The sequence below is a fragment of the Neolamprologus multifasciatus genome, chromosome 12, assembly GCF_963576455.1.
Source record: "Neolamprologus multifasciatus chromosome 12, fNeoMul1.2, whole genome shotgun sequence".
Classification (NCBI taxonomy): Eukaryota; Metazoa; Chordata; class Actinopteri; order Cichliformes; family Cichlidae; genus Neolamprologus; species Neolamprologus multifasciatus.
In genome coordinates this window covers 11,821,314-11,843,912 of record NC_140450.1, presented here as the reverse complement: position 1 = coordinate 11,843,912, position 22,599 = coordinate 11,821,314, and the positions used below count along the sequence as shown (strand labels likewise).

General features: G+C 38.7%; 1 protein-coding gene across 21 annotated transcripts in view; it reads left to right on the top strand.

Moving 5' to 3' along the window:
• Positions 1-22,599, top strand: part of gpat2 (glycerol-3-phosphate acyltransferase 2, mitochondrial) — a 186,889-nt gene that overhangs the window by 64,064 nt on the left and 100,226 nt on the right. For 3 of the 21 annotated variants that reach the window (XM_085179068.1, XM_085179062.1, XM_085179072.1), the window contains exon 3: positions 11,091-11,166. The exons of 17 other annotated variants lie outside the window; for them this stretch is intronic. The gene's annotated coding sequence lies outside the window, so the exon portion shown is untranslated. Of the gene's footprint in view, positions 1-11,090; positions 11,167-12,430; positions 13,644-22,599 lie in introns of those variants that run through there. One more of the 21 variants, XM_085179073.1, reaches the window with a different exon arrangement.

Below are 22,599 nucleotides of genomic sequence, written 5' to 3'. Positions count from 1 at the left end.
GACATAATATTAAAACAAAATATACTTTATAAAAAACTACTAAGGCTTCAGTCTTAGTAGGCCTAGAGACCGACCCCTGATTGTGGGGGAAAAATGTATATTCTCCAACTATTCACTGATTGGTTGCTGGTAATCTCTGTGTGACATCAATTGCAAAGAGAGGTGTTTCACAAAAAACTTTGTTATTAAATAGTTGATTCTGTTCATCTGGACGTAGCGTTTTTGGGAGAAACGTCTCATCACTCATCCAAGTGACTTCTTCAGTCTCAACTGAATGTGGCAGAATAAATGTGGTTATTTAGACATATGTCAAAGCTGGGAAGGCACCTAAAGGATGCTCCAGGCGATCCAGAAGAGAAGATGGACAACTGCTGCCTAAGCAAAAACCCTTAGTGTGTGATCCCTTGTGTGTCATGAGTATCGGAACAGCTAAGACACATTTTCTCAAACACTGCGTCTCTGTCTCTGACTGTGTTTGAGGACAAGGCAGCATCTTCAATTGGTGGTACCATTTATTCATTTTGTTTGCTTTGGTCTTAGTTGCCCACAATCAGAGCTACTGGCTGAGGAATGCCTTCTCCTGAATATACCAGAACTTGATTTTGCTTGCCTTGTGATGGCCAAAGTGTCAAAAATAAAAGGTGTCAAAAATAAAACAAGGCTAATAATATATTTAAATACCTACCTAGGCTAGATTTACTTTCTTTGTGAAACTAGAGCATGCCTCGTCTTGGAACAAATAAAAATAAATGGAAAAAAATTTATGTCCAATAAGAAAGATTGCATAATAATAATTGCCAAATAATAGTCTATTTCATGGCAGATAAACAACAGTTATTTCAGCATCAAATCATCGTCACTGTGAAATGACACAATTTTCCAGATAATACGCAGTACAGTACATCATGCAACATTGTAAAGTCTTCTAATAAAGTTAAGCAACAAAATAAATAAATGTGGTATAAAATATAGCAATATACAACGAGAAGAGGAAAGCACAAACACAAATATTAAACAAAAATGTTTGGCTCAGATGCTTAAAAAGCAAAAAAACATTTTTGTTCAATATTTGGTTTGAACTTTGCTGGCAGACTTAAAAAAATTGGCAAGAAAGTAGACTAATGAGTGGGTAGGGGATAAATAAAACACATCATAACAATATAAAACAATAACGATAATAAAAGGTCCTAATAGATGATGATATTATTATTATTATTATTATTATTATTATTATTATTATTATTATTATTATATCGTGTAACCTTTACTATGAATTTGGAACATATCCACGCACATAATCAAACACATAACTTATCTGCTGCTGTAAACAACCTCAAGCAGAAGAAAGTATATTTTACTTTATTGTTTTGCCAAGTCAATAGAAATGATCACTACAGAGAAGCCTTTTGATTATATAAAATTGGGAAACATCTGTCTAGATTGCTGAAAATATTGAACAGATAGGCCTATATCATAGAAAAGAAGTTTACAGATTTTCTAATTATCTTATCAATGTAGGGCTCAGTAACAGCCCTAGACACTAGTTAGTCATTAGGGGAAAATGGGTGTTCCCTGACCGACCAATAAACCCACCAAACAATCACCAGTTGATTGGGAAAACTCAATTTTCTGGGATTGGTTTCTACAGGTTGCTTGCATGAAATTGGTATTAATTGGCGGTATATACTGCTTTGGTTGCTACCAGGTTGTTATAGTTGCCTGAAGATTGCATTGAAGACACGACTGTTCTGCAAACACTTGTCAGCTGCTTGCCAAATAAGACTGTGAAAAGTGCAAACTAGAAATAGAAATCATTTGCCTTTACAGTAAAAGTTTCACCATTTGAAATATGCTCTTTGCAACAGGCAGCTTTTACAGTTTTCTCTTTCCAGTAGCAGCTTTAAATTTTACTACAGTTCAGAGAGTAGTGTTTTTTTATGAGTCGACCTTTTTCATGTTAAATCAGGGTCAACCTCTAGGATTTACGAAATGTACAAAATTTTTTGTTGTAAATTAAAAAAAAATGTTTAAAAAAGGTGTTTAGTGCAGCTCTGTATTTGCAACCGATTTTAATCAACACCAGTCATCATCGTCCAGCAACCAGCTGAATTTGCATTCTTCCTAAGCAACCAGAGGCTGCCAAAGGGTAACCGACTGGTCTCTAGGCCTGTATAATTTATAGGGAGACTCTAGAATATGAACAACCAGCAGAAAGCAAACCCAGATAAGTATAGACAGGTACAGCTTCTTATTAGACATAGTAATAATTTTTTACTTTAATGGCCATTATAGCCAGTGTTTTAGAAGCTGGTACTCCTAATGTCCTTGCTAGTTAGATGACAAAACCAAAGACTAAAAAATATGAAAATACGACGGATATTGAGTCTTAAAGGCATTGTGTCATTCTGGCAAATGTCATTGCTTTTCATAGGTGTTCCAGAGGAATGACATGTAATACTCCAAGCTTTCCAAAACTGACATTCGGCATAGCAACCGCAAGAACGTTTTAACATTAAAGCATGAATTACCTTGAAAAAATCCAAAAGGAAAACCACAAAATTAGTTTAAATATATCTGACTTAAAAAAAAAAAGAAAAAAAGTTTTTGCTTTTTGGTAATTCAGTGCAACACCTGCTTCTAAGGCCTGATGGCTATCCCTCAAATAATCTGTAAAACTGAATGACACTGTTTTTTTTTTTTGTTTTTTTTTGTTTTCTTTTGCCTATCAAAATTTCAAAGTGTGCCAATGTTGACAACTGTTAAAATGCTTTGGGATACTGAGATATCCAGCCAATAAGATACCAGGCTTACAACACCAGGTCTTAAAATAGTGTTGACTTGGTAGAATTTGCTCAGATGTTGCAGCCAAACAACAAAATGACAGCTTAATAAAAGACATAAGCTGACACGGCTAAAACAGTTTCTGGCAGCTCCCACTTAATACACTGAATTATATGGTGGGTTTCTTTTAGTAAACAACCCAAAGCATTCCACACATTTTGGCTTATTTATCATGTATTTTCAGCTGCTGAGCAAAATCGGTGAGGCTAAATTTAAATCAGAGTAGTAAACAAGGTGATGTTTGTTTATTATTTGAACAATACATTTAAAATGAAACTACTATGGAATTGTGTTAGTGGAAACAGGTTGGCTCCTATGAATAAATTTTAAAATTTTAAATCCATTCAGAATGGAGTTAAAACATAGAAGGTTTATAACACAAAGATAAAATGTTGTCAGTCCAATTGTGCCTCTAAAGTAAGACAAGTATTTGTTATACAAAGTGAAGGCAACTTTATCAGTTACCCTGTGTATTAGAAGCTTCCTTACAAGTGCTCTTCAAATATATTCCTGATTTGTCTTAAGAAAAAACAGTAAAACCTAAACAAAGGGTTTAATTGAAGGGGAAAAACTGGAAGCTGTTAGAGAAGATGGATACGCCTGTATTTCAGCTTATACTGATTGGCAAATTTTTCAGGAAACTTTATTTGTATACTTGTTCAACTACTCTTCAACACAAATATCTAATCAGCTAATCATGTGGCATCAACTCACTAAATTTAGACATGTAGACAGAATCAGGACAACCTCCTGAAGTTCAAACTGAGGATTTGAATGGGAAAGAAAAGTGATTTAAAGGCCTTTTAATAAGGCATGGTTGTTGTCTGATGGGCTTGTGTAAGTATTTCTAAACGTATCTCTAAACTGCTGATCTACTGACATTTTCCCACACGATTAGCTCAGGTTGTACAGTATGTAGGGTTTACAAAGAATATTTCAAAAAAGAGAAAATATCCAGTAAGCTGCTGTTTTCTGAGTGAAAATGCCTTGTTGATGTTAGAATGGTAAAGCTGATATAAAAAGGTAACAGTATCTCAGTTAACCACTTGTTACAACCAAGGCATGCAGAAGAGAATCTCTGAACCTTGAAGCAGATAGACCATACCAGGTGCAACAGCTGAGAACAGGGCATTGAGGATACAATTCACATGGGTTCACCAAAATAGGACAGTAGAAGACTGTAAAAATGTTGCTTGGTCTGATGAGTCATTACCTACTACAATGTTGATGGTAGGGAAACAATATAAAAGCAAGGATCCATCTTGCCGTGCATCAACACATCAGACTGTTGATGGTGTAATGGTTTTGGGGATCTTGTCTTGGCACACTTTGGTCCCCTTAGTTCCAACTGATCATTGTTTAAGTGCTACACTTTGCTTGAGTATGGGTGCTGACCATATATTTCCCTTTAAAACCACAGTATACCCACCTTGTGTGCAGCTGACAAATCTTCAGCAAATGTGTGATGCTGTCATGTCAACATGGATCAAAATCTGAAGAATATTTTCAGCACCTAATTGAAATTTATGCCACAGGAATGAAAACAGATCTGAAAGTAAAAAGGGGATCCCAACTGTTACTAGCAAGGTGTAAGTAATCAAGTGGCCAGTGAGTGCATATATCATCTGATAATCTAATATCTAATCTGATATCTGCCATGTTGACTGACTTTGGCATGTCACTGAAGCTGAAGCTGGTTGTTAAATAGCGTTTTAAAACCAACAGTAGCTTAGCAGTATCCAAATGAAGGAGTTATGTAATATTCAGTTATTAAGAAGGGAGAAATTATCTGTAGATACCAAAACAGTTTGTGTCCCTGATTACTAATGCTGTTAAGGCATTTTATCATGGGACTATATGGGAATTAGCTTTCCTTAAGAGCCAGACTCTAGTGGCCACCCGACTTACTGCGGTTTTTATCTCTTTCATGTTGTCTTAACTTGTCAACCCCAGAGGTGCCCATTTTCTAGAGCAAGTTATATTTCACAGTGTTAGAGAGAATAAATAACAAAAAAAACCAAACATTTTAAAGCTTTCGGATATTTAAATCCTATAATTTTATAATTGTTGTAATATATAGGGTTATGTTTAAATACTTTCAACACTAACATTCAGAGTTGAGTGGGGGGTTCATTTTCAACCCAGATGCTTTTTGCAGGATAAACCCTTCCCATTAAACTATTGTGCAACAAAATGCTTTGTTTGTAGGAAATGTAAACAACAGGTAGATCATTGGCTTTAATTTTGTCTTTTTATCACCACAGTCAGGGTCAGAGGAGGTCTTTGAATAAATGGATTGGAAGTTCAGAGACACAGATGCTTGTTCAAGTTAAATGGAGTTGTTTGTAAAATCCACTCCACCCCTGCAGTCGTATTGGCATCCATTGCTCTGACAGCTTGTATTTTTCATCAAGACTAAATTGTATATGTTTGCCCTTTAATACATTAGCTGGACGAAGATAAAACCGTGGACTGGGGTCAAGCATTTGAGGGCACAAATGCATGGAAAATTCCATTTAGCGAAGACAAAGTGCTGGGAGGGGTCTAACAGAAGAGGAGGGTGGCAAGGATGCCCACACCTTGGGTTAAGCGACTGTCCACCCACTCTGCTTTTTAATTCTGTCTAAAAACATTTTGTTGTCTCAGTTTGATAGAACACGTTTTGAAATGGCTGTCTTTAAAATATATTATGAGTGTTGCTGTGAAAGGATTTGTCACCATGATAATCTGTCAAAACAGGCTCGTCTGTGTGCTGTTTGTTTTGAGTTCATTAGTGAGATCGACAGGGTTTCCTGTCAGGCCTTATTCTCAGGACTTCACTGTTTTGATTCATTGCAATTTAATTTTCATGTGACACTGATTCTGTTGTTTTTGCCAGCAGATCCTGTTGACTCTTAAGTGTTCCTGTTTTTGCCCAATAAATGACAAGATTATATGACAAGCTTATGCCAACGGGGGGAAAAAAAACAAAAGGGAAAATCTAACATGACAGACACGGCCTTCTCTGCCTTGTTAGAAAGAACAGAATTAGCAATATGTGAAAACATATGTGTTAAATGCACCTTAGAACACACATGCATCAACACTACATATGAGCGGGCGGAGGGAGGTTTGGAGTCTTCACACACCCCCGTTCTCTGTTGCCTGTTGGGGCGGGGGGGCTGGCCGTCCGATTGAGGTCTGGAATGTGGGGTCTCCCTGCTGCTGCGGAGTCGGGGCAGTCTGCTTCTCTCCACCCCAGGGAAGAGGGTAACACTACCTGGGTCTGGGTGCAGTTTCCCCCTCCAGGGGCAAGGGTACCTAGACCTGGGGTATAGAGTACGCTTGGGGAGTGTGATTGTGTGTGTCTATTTATGTCTGTCTCCACGTTGGGTGAGTGCTGAGTAATTGAATATGAGAGCATGAGGGTGGGAATGGATGTTTGTATCTGTGTGTGCCTGTTTGTTTGTGTCTATATGTCAGGTCGGCCCTCCAAGGTATGGAGGCCTATCTCCCCCCACCACTCCTCCTGCCAGTGGCAGACGCCCTCAGACATCAGTGCATTGGTGGTTTTTTTGTGTCTGGGGATGGGTGTCCAGGTACGCACCAGCTCACTCCTGGTGGCTGCTTGTCGGGCCTGGAGCCTGGGGCTCGCTCGGGCCCCTTCAGGGGTGGGATGCCCTCGGCCTCTCGGCCTGGGGCTCGGTCACTCTGGCACAGCTGGCTGCCGGCGGAACTCACGGGCTCGTCACTGCAACCCCCCCGGCTTCTGCTCCGCGGCTGCTGAGTGACCCCTCATCTGGGGCTCTCCTCAACTCTTTCCGGGATAGTGGCGCAGCTGCCCCTCTGTTGGTCTTCCTTGGTCTCTTGTGCTCTGGGGGCCTCTGGATGTCTGGGGCCCGGATCTCCTCCATACCTGCTTCATGCCCTGGAGGACGGGGCTACGGCTCCCCACACCCTCTAGCAGATCATTACATGAAGGAACCTTTTAAATACAAGCGCGCTCACGCTCACAGGTGTACACACGGGTGCTCACACACACAAACTACACCCTTTTTGGCTCCAGCCTCAAAGCAAACTATGCGCTGTCTTACGTGCTGCATAATAATATTCAATATTTAATATTTACTGCTATATACACATAGAGTATCGCTAGGGTGTTGTGTTCATTATATTGCTGTTTTTGTTTGCTTGCTTTCTCTTTTTTTTTTTCTCTCAACAGGTGATATATATAAAAATATGTATTTTTTGCCCCCCCCTTCTTTGCCCATCATCACTATTCCTCTTCCCCACTGTCTTTGTTTCCCTCCCCCTCCCCGGTCATGTCTGTCCCATCTGTAACAACTGAAAATAAAATTAAATAAATAAATAATAACAACAAAGGTCAATCAAATGGACCAATACGGCAAGGCAGGGATGGTCCACTTGGTAAAGTAATTCCGTTGGGCTTCTTTCTTTCCCTCCAGACAGACACTGATGGCAAAAGAACCAAACGGGACAGGCGGCCGGGGGGGCAAATATGTGAAAACAAAACAATTCAATTCAACATGGTTTATTTATATAGTGCCAGTTCACAACAACAGTCACCTAAAGACACTTTGTGATGTAAAGACTGTACAATATTCAAAAGAAACCCCAACAATCACGCCATGAGCAGTAGGAAGGAAAAACTCCCTTTTGACAGGAAGAAACAATGCAGTGCAATCCCAAATCGTGATTTTATGAATGACAAATATCTACCAACATATTTGATGGAGTTCATGCAAGTGAGAAAAGATACACGGGAAGAACACAAAGAAAACAACATGGGATCATCTGACCGAAAAGTTCAATCTGGCTCAACATCAGCCATTCAAAGCAAGAACAACTTAGTGTTCAGCATCTCAGGTACCATTGAAATCAAGGAAGACCCGAATCACAGATTGTCAGACGTATTATTGACCACAGCACAGAAGTTTTTAATATCACATTTTCAGACTCTGAAGCTCCTATTAAGTTAGAAATTAATCTTTCTAGCGCCAAATGAAAATTAAATGGTAGAAATAAGGAGTTCATGTTACACATTTGACAGAAATTAAACTCATTTGCTTTGCCACTGCTGTGCTGCCAGATAATAATGAACGGTGAAACACAAACTCTGTGAAATAAGAACAGTTAAAATATATCAGTTCAGTGGTGATGGTAAGGAACACCGAGCCATAGAAGAAAGGAGAAAGTGACAAAGCTGCAAATGTGTTTTCTTGGAAATGAAATGGGGATGTTGAAATTACATGAAATGCTTCACCGGATTACGAGAACTGTAGTTTGGACAGAATTGCCTCTCTCTCTCTCTCTCTCTGTGTGTGTGTCTCTCTCTCTCTCTCTATGTGTCTATAGATATAGATATTGTGAGTACAAGAAAACAATGATTAGAATATAATGTGCTTAAGTTTGATTAGATGATAGGGTCCAGCTGTAGATCAGAGGAATAGGAAAGGATTTGTGAATGCCTGTGTGTTTTGGGTTGGTTTAGCTATAGGCCTGAGTGTGTGTGTGTAATTGTGCAGAGAGCGAGAGGAATTTATTGACACTGGAGGTCTGCCTGTCATAAAAGGGAATAGGAAGTCACAGTTGGGGGATGCTAGGACTGTATGGAACAGATAGGAAAGAGAGGAGAAGTCTGTTACCCTTGTCCCTGAATGTAATAAAGGCTCATAACTGTCACAACTTAGAAGTAGGTTTGCAGGAGATCCTCCACATGCTTAGCTGTAAGAGTAAGACAAACAAGAAGCCAACAGTGTGGGGGTGTCAGTGCTTGTGACCTGATAACCATGTTTTGTAGAGGAGTTTGGTGTAGCTTGGGTGAGGGGAGATGGACTTTTATGACCGGCAGGAAGTCACATATACACACCCAGTGCTGTAACTGTTACGACACACACTCACTCACGTCGCACACTCACACGCAGGCACTCACGTGCTCGCAAAAAAATATACAAACACAGTGTTTTGGGTTTATAACACACCATGTGGGTTTTACGATGGGGGGTCGCTTCTATAAAACTGGTTGTAACAGACAAAGAAGTTGAGGTCTGCAGAGAAATTGCCGGGCCCTGTATATCTCCCCTTCTAGAAGGTGCATGAGTGACCGAAGATGAATAAAGGTTTTGTGAAATAACTACTGAGTTCCGGTGTCGTCTCTGGAGGCCTGAGGAATAAAAAGAACTGGGGTGAAACTGAAAACGCAACAATATATAGGATAATCTCTTACACACTCTTAGACACAAGGCTTTTATTTATCAAAAATTGTGAGAAAAAGTTGTGGCGTCACTTTTGAGTGAAAAAGTCAATAACTGTAAAAAAGGGCCACTTAGAAATGAGTTCACCTGAATAATATGGGTGCTGTGTTTGTAACTTATGTAGTTTATGAATATTCTTAGCTGTTTAAATGCTTGGATAGCTGTTATGAGTGTTATAAAAAGGAATCATTTATCTATGTCAGTCTGCCTGATTGACAAGTGTAAAGATTACAATACAACATATTTAATGTGGCTGGAGAAGGTCTCCAGAAGTGTTGATAACCTTATCTGGCTTGTGTGGTCACACCGTATGTGCTGCACAATGTCAGGCTGCGAAGGTCAAAGGCAGCTTTGTTGAAGTCAGCTTGACAGATCAATAATAAATCATAGCTTCTGTAATATTGCAGATGTTGACTGTTTCCTGTTGTTTTTCACCTTCAGGTGACAGAACTATATATATATATATATATATATATATATATATATATGTATATATATATATATATATATGTTTAAGCCGTTGTGATGTGTTGAATCATAGAAATGATTCCCACTATCAATCTGCTTCGGATCTGATTTTTCAGACTTGTCCTGGAAATAAATTTTTTTAAGTTAAAGGCTTTCATTTTATTGGAATTTTTCACTTCCATCATGCCATGTATTGCAGAAAAATATGTGTAGCAAACCTAGAACAAGATTCAGACATCCAGAAGTGCATGCTTTCACAGATATTTGAATAGTGGTTGTAGCCTGGTTACCAGTACTATATCCTGGTACTGATCTCTGTGTGGGTGAACCGTTAATAGCTTTTAAAGGCAGGTGCAGTTTCTGTGAAATCATTCCTTTTTAAACCAGCCAAGTGTAAAGCTCTGGTGAAACTATGATGCCAGGACTCCTTTTTGCTTAAAAATGGCTAAAAACAATTATTAATTACAATAGAGGAGTTGTTGTAGTTAAAGAAGGCAAAAGGAACATTTTCCTGTATAAATAGGGCCATAACTGATGCCACTAAGTTTCTAAAGAAGTTTGGTCACTTGAGGGTTAAATAGATGAATAAATATCAGGCTTTGCCACAGCTTTCAAAAGGGGATCAGGAAAGGTGGCAGCTTTACACGGTTACGTCTTTCAGTGTTCGTTTTGGTGTCTGGATCAGTTTGCAAGTCACTGTGCGTGAAAGGTTTCAATAGGTTGGTTATAGGGACTGATTCCCTGCGAGTGTTTCTTACAGATAAAACCCATGGGCCTTCTTGCTGCAGCAAATAGTCCATCCGTGCTCAAAATCTGTCGGAGCCAAGTCTTCCAGAGCTGCCAGCTCCCAGACAGTGGAGAATGATTACCAGAATGGGCATTAATATGCAGCATCCACCAATCAGGACAGTGCAGCTGGTATACAAATCAGCATTCCTGAGTGGTTGACTACACCACTGCTATATTTTATAGTACTGCGTTGTGTGATACTTGTGAAGTGACACATCCGTTTCTTTTATGTTTCTGTGTAGTAAAAGCTTATTCGTGGTTTTTAACAGCATGTAAACCAGCTGAGTTTATTTATTTATGCATTTTTCTTTTTAAAATGTGGCTTTAAAACGAGGAAGATGACTGCTCTGTTTGACTCGATTTCATTGTTGCACCATAATTGCACCATTCTGCTACACACAGCATGCGTTGTTAGAGGACTCTGTGTGTGCACGTCTGTGTTTCTGTATATCTCAAAGGAAATGTTCTTCTTGTTTTCTGTAGCCACTCAACACCTTTAATTGCTTTCAAGGCAGCACATTTTGTTGTGTTCTTAGGAGTTCAGAAGAGTACTTGGTAACATAATCTATGTTGACTTTACATAACTTTTTATAAGTTGTCAGCATGGAAAACAATCTCAAACTGACCCTGGTGTCAGACCTTTGAGTCAGAGTAAGGTATGAAGGTATGAATGACTAGAGTTTTGTGCAGAATTTATATTGTATGGTCTTTCACTTCCTATTCTCTTTGGCATTGTAGAGCAAGATGCTGAAGTATGGAGTATTGCTGTCATGGAGCCTCTGTCCAGGAGCTATCCACTAAATATTAATGTTCAGTGTGTGTATTTAAAATACAAAATATGAGCAGCTGTATTCCGTTACAGTTACAGTTGAAGAAGTTGATATTCACAATACAGTTACTTTGTTGAAATAAAGGGATTATACTGCGGCCTTTTTCTGTTTCATATGTTAGGCTATGCCCTCTCTGTTTTTGGTACTGTATTTTTTGAACCATAAGGCGCACCCAACGTATTAGCCAGAGGTCCCTTTACTATGGTTCGGAGCCGTGGACCAGTTTTATATACGCAAGGAATAGTTTTCTATACGGGATCACTGCAAAAAGTGCAGCCTCACCTAATGTCAACCTACTGTTACTCATTTTATATTAAGATTTAAAAATGTAGTTGGTAGTGGTATGGCAAGTAGCCTTCAGTAATAGTAATAAACCACACAGCAATAGTATATTCAAGTAGATGTAAAACGCATGACAATATATTAATTAATCCAAAGTATTCAGAATACGTTACTCTCATTGAGTAATGTAACGGAGTACATTACAAAATACATTTTGGGGCATGTATTCTGTAATCTGTAGTGGAATACATTTTAAAAGTAACCTTCCCAACACTGTATGCATGTGTGTCTATGTATATGCTGTGTGTGTGTATGTGTGTGTGTGTGTGTGTGTGTGTATATATATATATATATATATATATATATATATACACACACACACACAAACTGTACACTGTAGTTAAAGTTGATGTTTTAGGAAAGGACAAGATAAGGACCAGATCTGGACCCTTTGATGTCAGTGTATCATGGATTCATATTTAATTATGTGGGGAAAGGTTTTAAGGTATAAAAAGTTAATCATTTATATTAATAGTCTCTACTCAACTTGTGTTTTAACTGCTGATATGTATAGAAAACCAAGTTGGGTGATCTTCTCTGTCTAAAATACATGATAGGCATATGTCTCTGTTTATTGCTAAGACTCTAATTGGGAGGCTGCAATTTTCCACCACTTCTATGCTAGGATGGCGCTCTGGTCCATATCAGCCCTAGTCCTGCTTGGCTATCACTGCAAGTCCAGCTTCTAATTTCTTTGCTCTAACCACCTGAAACTCTTTGCAATGCATCCAGAAAATGAATTCTTTGGTTGCTCTCAGTCAATTTAAATTCATGATTACAAAACATTTAGGTTCCATCGTTATCCGTTTAATGAATTTGCCTTTTAACTCTAGATTTAGTCTCCTGCAGTAGTGTATTATTGGTTTTCTTTTTTAGTGTATCTTATGTTATCTGTATCCTTTGATTTAATTTTAAACACTAAAAATAATTGTGAATTAGTTTTTTATGGTCAGGGTTTTTTTTTCTTTTTTTTGAGAATAGTTGCTCAGATTACTGCAGAGTCATGTGAAAAAAGCTACATTTCTGACTAAAATCAGACCTGCGATACAAACGTATTTAGGAGCACCATGTGAATGAAAAGTCTGACAACATTAAGCCCGCGCAGCCGCTAGTTTTAAACAAAAACACTGATAACACAACACAAGCAGTGATGATAACGCTGGCACAGTTTAATGTGGAGGCGGAGTTTTTTTACACACCGTGAAGAGCAAAGAGGCAGAGCCGAGAGGCTTAGCTCAGAGTGAAAAAAATGTGCTTCTAGCTTTCAAAACCGCTGCGCTGTTCCTGTAATCACCATTAAAACCTTTACTATAAAAAAGTCTTTCAACAAATTCCAACATGAAGAAAAGCAAACTTTGTAGTTGCTCCATCCACTGTTTGTTTTGTACACAGAAACATCTGCAATAAGCCTCCAGAAGTTGTATTAAAAGATGAAGATGAACTGTTAACTTAGTCTGAAACCAGACTGGTTAAATCATACAGCTTGCTGAAGGCTGAATTAAACTAAATTGCATTAATATTTATTAATAAAAGCTTTTTTCACAAGCCAATAAAAATGTACATGGGCCAGTAAGGCACTGGCCTGAGGTTAGGTTGGACACTGAATTATTATTAATAATAATTAATTGTTCAATTGATAGATTAATAAAATGATCAATAGCTGCAGCCCTAGTAGCCAGATGCTGCTAATCAAAGGCACTTGATTAATTGGTCACCAGTGAGCGTTAGCACCTTTTTATAAACAGGGTTCGTACGGGTGCTTGAAATCCTTGAAAATGCTTGAATTTTAATGTTGTCTTTTCAAGGTTTGAAAAGTGCTTGAATTTCAGGTGTGGTGCTTAAAAGTGCTTGAAAGTGTAACTGTATTTCATTCACCACAAATAACTATCTGATTGAATAGTTTTCTTATCAGATAGAGAAATAAAATGAGTCGCAAAATGTAGAGGCAAATTTTCCCCACCTGGGCTGCCTTTCCCCTCTGTCTGTTTCAACGTGTGACCCCGCCCCTCCCTCGGACAGTCGGGGATGAGTGCGCTAACATACCTGTAGGTCGCTGTTTTAATGAGTGTTTGATGGAAAACAACAATGGCGGAGTTTGCGCTCTCCAGGCGCATGATAGGTGAGTCCTAGTAAATAATTTTCCAGTGTGTGTACGTTACACATGCTATTTTTAAAAAAGTTATGATTATTATTTTGCTTTCAAACTCGCTGGAGAAATGATTGAAATGCACTGAGTGTGATGCAGTATGGCAGCGCTATTATGGAATATGCTGTGAACTTATCACTGCTAAGTAATGTTAGCTATGAGTTAATTTACTCAAGTGAAAGCTTTAAACATTAGCCTGATACATAACTAGCTAACTTAAGGCTTTCTGGTTAACCCTCTGGGGTCGACGGACCCAGAGTCTCCATTTCAACTTGGGTCGAACATGCGGACTTCAAACTGTATACCAGTTTTTAAAACCGGTGTTTTTTGTTTTTAATAAAACAGTGGCGTTTCCTCCGGGAAGAAACAGTAAAAACTGTGTTTTCTAAGGAGAGCGCTAGCAAACACGCTTTGCTTGTGAGTGAAAAACAACAGTCATTGGTGAAAAAAGAAACAACACTCCTTCCCTATTGGTGGAAAAATGTACCACGTCGACCAATCAAAAAAATGATATGGCAACATGTGGCATTTGGTTGTTTGGGAAGAGGGGGAAGTTTTAGGAGTGAGCAAAAGAGAGAGAGAGAGAGAGACAGTTTTGATACATGAGAAATTTGTGAGGTTTACCGTGTTTGGAGTCTCAAGTTAGTGTGTTGTCTTGTGTAGTTAGTGTGTAGTGTAGTCGTTGTTTTGTTTTGTTTGTCAGTTCTAAATAGTTTGAAATGGTTATATAAAAAACGTCTGAGCCTTGGCTGCATTTTTAGGTAAATAGTACCATATAACTTTATTTCCAAAACTTATTTTTAAAAATGTACAATTTGTATTTGCATTTCAAGTTATCAAAATGATTTGTTAAACATGCTTGTGATTTTTACAGTCAAAAATATCACTTTCTACTTTTGTCTGAATTTAGATAAATTGTGCTGATACAGTTTGTCAAAATGAGAAAATAACAAATTGGCAAGATAAACAGTTTTTAAAGGTGAAATATAGAGGCCAAATCGAAAGTAGTCAAAAACGGCCAATTATATCCTGGACCCCAGCTTTTTTGAGTATTTGAAATAATGGTAATATGAGTGATCCATATGGTCACAAAGAATAGCCACTTGTTTCTGTGCTACCAAAGTTCCCCGGCTTTCATTCAAAATGTGTTTATCTTCAGCACCTGCACATTAAACTACTTAAACATTATAAATGTCTTCAAGCTCACACTGAGGCCTGTGGGGCACTATCAGCCACTGAGACAGTACACACATTTATATGTGTGTTTGTATATGAATATTTCATACTTTAAGAAGACTTATCTATTTCTTTTTTTTTTTGGGGGGGGGGGGTTTCAACAGGAGAAGAATATCTCTAACAAATGGATTTGTTCACATTGTCGCATCTTAATTTTTAAGTGAAATGTGCATTTTGAGTTTATACACTATGTATATAAGGCGACAGTTTCCTTTTGCAGTATTTTTGTGTGGTTTGTTTTTCTATTTCTTAACAAAAGGTGAACAAAGGTGTTTAAGTTCACCTAGGATGATTTGTTTTAATTTTCACATGGTCTTACTGAGGTGATGCGAATTGAAACATGCATTCTATTTTTTTGGGGGGCGGCATGTGCTGGAAAAGGTTGAATTTGACCCTGAAAAAGGCGTATGAACCCTGTCTAAAGCTGGAGTTTTGGGAAGTTGTTGATATGGAGTATTCAGGTGTGTGTTAACACACTGCAGTAGAAAGTAGAGTAGACATCTCAGCAAGTTCACCCCAAGGTCAGATACTGTAGAGATACTCAGAGAAACTGCAAAAAAATCTAAGAAGTACATCTTAAACTCTACAGGCCTCAGTTGTAAGTGTTGGAAAGGTTGCCTCTTCCCTCTAAAAAATAACATGGCAGCACAGTTTTGGTTTGCAAAGTTGCATCTGAATAAACCACAAGACTTGTGGAACAAGGTTTTCTGGATAGGTGAAATCAAAGTGGAGTTGTTTGGCCATAATGCACAGCATCACATTTAGTGAAAATCAAACAGCATAATGGCACAATCACCTCGTACAAACTTTCAAGCACAAGGTTGTCAAACTTGATCCAAACTGGATCTTGCAACAGGACAGTGATCCCAAAGTCAGCAGCAAAGCTACAACAAAATATCTGGGGATAAAAACGCAAGTGCCAGCAAACTTCAGTGAGCTGAAGCAACATTGTAAAGAAGAGTGGGCCAAAATTCCTGATAGAGTTACTAAAGGTGAATAGACAAGCCACTGAATCATGGGGTGTTCTTAATTTTACAGGACTGCATCTAATTTGAGCTTATAAAATATGCTTTCATTTTTGATGAAGAGGCTAATTCACTAAGATTAATTTCAGTTAATTTTACCACATGCAAGACAACACCAGGGTCTAAGTAATATGGATGTATTGCCTGGGTTTCTCCTGCATAGAGATAACTTTTGCTAAATTAAGAGTAAGGAAATTTGGAGTCTCTTAGATGTGTTTAATGTTTACATCAGTGTCACTGTTCATCTCTCTGTTCATGTTAGGTATTCGCGCTTCTGGATTCCTACAAATGTGCTATGCCTTTAATAGCAGCTGTGACTCATAAATTAAACCACTGTAGTGCATAATATATTTTGCTGAACTTTTGAGTCGCCTAAATTTACGGCCATGTATCCAGCTTCATTGCTGCCAAACAAGAAGCAACAAAATCTAATGTTGCCTTGTAAACAACCACTTCCCATAAATTAAATTTATGCGTAGTAGAGCACATTACCGCTATCTTCAGGCAGCAGATTGCTTATGCAGATGCTTATAAAAGACCATCTAAATAGTTGATAATTCTCAAATATGTCACAGCATGACAATTAAAACAATTTCTGGAACTCTGACATCACCAGCTGGTGAATGTCTGGAGTGAAACACCGCTGTCAAAGGAAAGCTCACTGTATGAGAAGAGTGAGACAGATAAATGGTTTGTGTGCATATAAGAAAGAAAGAAGGAAGGAGAGAGCAAGAGTGAGACCCAGTACCTTGTACATGATCTGTAAAAAGTAAGTCAGTATAGCTTGGGAGGCACACTAACTTGGTTCCCTGTGAAAACTTTGTGAGCCCGGTCAGTCTCTATTAGAGCACAGAATGAACTGAATACATGTGAGGTACACACTACCAACTACTCCATTGGTAATTGGATCTATAGGAGCATTAGGAGACAGAAAGGTGCTAAAGCTGTGGGGTTGGATGTTAGGTGTGAGTTTGCCAGCATGGCTGAATATTGAACAGTGGATGAAAGCAAGTGCTGAAGAATTAGCAGCATTAGAGTCTGAACATTACCCTAATGAGCTGGAATTGCATCTGTACTTTAGGGGAAATGTGACTCATAACTAGGACTGGGTAATAAGCCGGAGCTCTTTTTATATGCTTGGGTAGAATATTGTAGTAACCATTTTAGCTTTTATATAAACTGCATCAAAATGGCATTGGTTCAGAGCAATTTACTGTATGATGATGATGATGCAGAGGCAGCCCACCATCTCAGTCTAATCATGTACTCCTCACCTCAGTGAAGAAGAGAAATCTTTGGTATGGGAATAAAACACATATTCAACACATAATGGTACCTAAATAAATCAATTATCTGCAGAGTCAAGCAGGTTCTGTAGTTGTGAAACATTTTAACAAGTGAATGGGTGTGTATTGTTAGCACAGTTACAGTGGGGCAAAAAAAGTATTTAGTCAGCCACCGATTGTGCAAGTTCCCCCACTTAAAATTATGACAGAGGTCAGTAATTTGCACCAGAGGTACACTTCAACTGTGAGAGACAGAATGTGAAAAAAAAATCCATGAATTCACATGGTAGGATTTGTAAAGAATTTATTCGTAAATCAGGGTGGAAAATAAGTATTTGGTCAATAACAAAAATACAACTCAATACTTTGTAACATAACCTTTGTTGGCAATAACAGAGGTCAAACGTTTACTATAGGTCTTTACCAGGTTTGCACACACAGTAGCTGGTATTTTGGCCCATTCCTCCATGCAGATCTTCTCAAGAGCAGTGATGTTTTGGGGCTGTCGCCGAGCAACACGGACTTTCAACTCCCGCCACAGATTTTCTATGGAGTTGAGGTCTGGAGACTGGCTAGGCCACTCCAGGACTTTCAAATGCTTCTTACGGAGCCACTCCTTTGTTGCCCGGGCGGTGTGTTTTGGATCATTGTCATGTTGGAAGACCCAGCCTCGTTTCATCTTCAAAGTTCTCACTGATGGAAGGAGGTTTTGGCTCAAAATCTCACGATACTTGGCCCCATTCATTCTGTCCTTAACACGGATCAGTCGTCCTGTCCCCTTGGCAGAAAAACAGCCCCATAGCATGATGTTTCCACCCCCATGCTTCACAGTAGGTATGGTGTTCTTGGGATGCAACTCAGTATTCTTCTTCCTCCAAACACGACGAGTTGAGTTTATACCAAAAAGTTCTACTTTGGTTTCATCTGACCACATGACATTCTCCCAATCCTCTGCTGTATCATCCATGTGCTCTCTGGCAAACTTCAGACGGGCCTGGACATGCACTGGCTTCAGCAGCGGAACACGTCTGGCACTGCGGGATTTGATTCCCTGCCGTTGTAGTGTGTTACTGATGGTGACCTTTGTTACTTTGGTCCCAGCTCTCTGCAGGTCATTCACCAGGTCCCCCCGTGTGGTTCTGGGATCTTTGCTCACCGTTCTCATGATCATTTTGACCCCACGGGATGAGATCTTGCGTGGAGCCCCAGATCGAGGGAGATTATCAGTGGTCTTGTATGTCTTCCATTTTCTGATGATTGCTCCCACAGTTGATTTTTTCACACCAAGCTGCTTGCCTATTGTAGATTCACTCTTCCCAGTCTGGTGCAGGTCTACAATTCTTTTCCTGGTGTCCTTCGAAAGCTCTTTGGTCTTGGCCATGGCGGAGTTTGGAGTCTGACTGGTTGAGGCTGTGGACAGGTGTCTTTTATACAGATGATGAGGTCAAACAGGTGCCATTCATACAGGTAACGAGTGGGGGACAGAAAAGCTTCTTACAGAAGACGTTACAGGTCTGTGAGAGCCAGGGATTTTCCTTGTTTGAGGTGACCAAATACTTATTTTCCACCCTGATTTACGAATAAATTCTTTACAAATCCTACCATGTGAATTCATGGATTTTTTTTTCACATTCTGTCTCTCACAGTTGAAGTGTACCTCTGGTGCAAATTACTGACCTCTGTCATCATTTTAAGTGGGGGAACTTGCACAATCGGTGGCTGACTAAATACTTTTTTGCCCCACTGTATTTGATCTTACTGGTGAAACTCACAAACAGGACTTCAGTCTTCATCCTTCATCATTTTCTATCTATCATTTTTTATTTTGTTTATTCTCATTTACAATTCTTGGTTTCCAGGCTTTTCCTAATGAATCTTGGGGGGTTTCCTGATAAATGCCTGTACATACAGCTTCTCATAGAAACAGTGAGGATAAATTCTGCACACTGCACCTCTAAGAATGTAAAAATGGGTGACAAATTGAAGGAAATTACTGAACGTTTGTCCACTAATTGAGAGGATCTGATGGTTCTGTTTTGTTTTGGGCATGGTTTGGTGCACCTTTTTTCCTGAGATCAGCAATAGTCCAGATCCAGACCCAGATGCTGTTTTTTTTTTTTTTGTTTGTTTTGGGGTTTTTTTTACGCACCCAGACCTATTACTAGACTTTGACTGACCTTTTTAACCTTCCTTGAATTTACCATGGGGCTTGAATCTGTATAGTGTTTTCTTTTGTCTGGGATGGGATGCTACTCAGCAAATCAAATCATTTATTCAGAGCGCGTATGAAAACAAAAAACTCTGCCATGAGATGAGATGCAGAACATATCTCTAGGGTTAGATGTAAGGTCATCTGTCCAGTCATCCCTTTCCTCACTTTATGAGGAAAAAGGGGGAGTTAATGCCTAGATGGTTAGAGAAATACAAGATAAAGGGAAACTTACACTACACCATTTACCCCTCACACGTAAAAGCCTAATGGGGTTTTGTCATCAACCCGCCAAGTGGGCAGACAAGATTAAACGCCCAAGTTTGGGAATGGGATAAATCGAGAACTAAGTGACCTCAAGGTCATAGGTCAAGTTTTCAGAAAATCTTGTGAATTGAATAACTTGAGAACGAGGTGACATAGGATTTTCAAATTGATACCATAGGTGAATCTACTGGGAGGCCAAGGGGTGCCACTGGCTACAGTCACCATTTTTTTCTAAAGTCAGCTTTTTCAAAAGCTTTTTTTAAAGTTCAGAATGCAAACTTATTTTACTTGAAATGAGAAAAGAACATTTTACTTTTAGAGTACCCTCTAGGTCATTGTGAAAATTCATAATAAACATTAAAGTACTATGTAATTGTACAATTTTTCTTTTACTTTACAGCTAATTGTGGTCTATATACAGACACCTATACAACTGTTAGGCTACTTTAGTTGTACTTTAGTAAATGTGAAACCTTGTGACATTCTCTATCTTTGTTTGAAGACATTTTCTCTAACTGGACCTCCTTCAATGCAAGCTAGTACAAAGTTGTTCTCAGTTCCTAACAGCTGTTCACAGTGTTTTGGGACTTATTTTTTCTGGCAGCGCTGATGGGTTTTGGTTTGCATAATATTTTCTAGTCACAAAATTTGTCTTTCAACTTAAAAGGCTCCCATTTGATCCTTGGCCTTGGTGGGATCATCACCATCCATATTAATAATGTTGGACATCCACTGCATTTCCTTTCTGTCTAATCTTCTAACTTTGGGCTCTTTGCTCTTATTTGCTTCCTGTTCTAGCTCTTCAGGTGACTTTCATCTGCTGTGATTGTTGGCTGATCATAATGAGGTCATTTTCATTTAGTCCGCGCACTCCCTGTCCAGGCACAACCCAAATATCCTGTTCCCCATTCCCTCTAGGCTGCAGTCAGTCTTTCTGTGCCTTTCTCCTGTTCTGCTTGTTGAGCAGGCAAGTTCACAAATTCAGAAATCCTTCTGCATTTGGGTTATAATCTGATAATAATAATGTTGGTTGAAGCTAAAAGAAGCAGTCAACGGAAAAAAATAATAGTGCTGTTTTAATGGCACCGTCTACCGGCTGCGAACAAATGCACACTCCTCAGAGTGCGCTCAAATGCAGCGATTCATTTACTCAAACTCATAAAAGAAAGAAAGACAGTAGCCTATGTTCAGAAAAAAACAAAAACATTTTATTTAAATTTAAAAAAAACCAAAACACAGCGGTGGGGAGGGAAACAAACACAAACTCGTTTACAGCCCATTCCAGTGTTTATCTGTCTTAAAACTCAACCAAACAACAAATAAAAAATTAAACAAAAAGTAAGTTAAAAATCAAAATGTCTAGTCCAGCAAACATAGAATAAAATCTCTGACGTAATGTTAAGTCTTTTGTGCGATTTGGCGCATCTCAAATAAATAAATGAATAATCCAAAAAGTAGCTATATTAATACTGAAACAAAGAAGAAAAGAAAGTAAAATATTTCCTCCAAACAAAACGTATAAATTCTCAATGCGCCAATCAGTCCGTGCATGATTCATTGCTCCGCCCATCAAAAAGTCACCTGCGCGAATATATCGCCCATCGTCATTTACTGGACTGACGACTGTCAGCTAGAAAATTTTACATATCGCCCAACCTTAGTGTACAGAGGAGTTTATGGTTGACTCAATGACTTCAAGATGCCAATATGCTGTGGCTGCAAAACGAGCCCAAAACATCATCCCCTCTATCACTGTGCTTGACATTAGAAATGGGGTGCTTGTGCTTATATGCTGTGTGGTTTTCACCAAACGTATCACTATGCATTATGGCCAGACATTTCTGTTTTGTGCAGTGTGCCCAAAGGACATTGTTCCACAAATCTTGTGATTTATTCAAATATAACTTGTAACTTGCCAAACATGTTGATGATCAGTTAATCAAGCACATTTTAATATCAGCACCTGCCTGTTATTTATCCTCTTAATTCCCGGAAGTAGTAAGAGTGTACTGGTAAAAACTGATTTTCACATGACTTTTATATGGTGCGGAGAACCAATTATTTGATCCTCTGCTGAATTTTAAGTTTGTTTTCTTACAAAGGGATGAACAGTTTCTAATTTTATGATACTAATTTTATGAGACAGAATATTAAAAAAAAGAAAATCCTGAAAAAACAAATTGCATAAAAGTTACAAATTGATTTGTATATCACTGAAATAATCATTTGATTCCCTACAAGCTAGCCGGAATTGTGCATAGCAGAGATTGTAATCTGTCTCCCACATGGGCATGCAGATTTCAGTCAGTCAGTCAGTTACAGATACTCCTGATCTCAGTGATTTGAGGAGTATCTGAAGAAATTGATTCCGTCCACAGAATCAATTTCTTCTATTCCTCTCCATCGCCATGGGCAAGAGCATAGAACTGTCAAAGCTCACTTCAGAGACAACATTGTACACTTGCACAAGGCTTGAATGGGCTACAAGACCATCAGTAAGAAGCTTGGTGAGAAGGTGACAAGTAGTGAAATTACTTGGAAATGGAAGAAATATAAAATGGTCATCAGTCACCCTAAATTGTGAGCTCCATGCAAGATTTTGCCTCATAGAGTGAGGATGATCATGGGGAAAAGTGGTGGGTCAGCCCAAAACTACATGGGAAGCACTTGCTAATGATCCAAAGGTAGTTGGGACCACAGTCACCAAGAACACCATTGGTAGCACATGCCATAATGGATTGAAATCTTGCTCTGCCCACAAGGTCCCCTTTATTTCACTCAGTGACATGCAAATCACATGCAAAGTAACTTTTATGTAATGTCTTTTTTTCTGGATTTCTGGTTGATGTTATGTCTTTCTCCATTAAAATGAAATTACCATAAAGACTGTCCATTTCTTTGTAAGT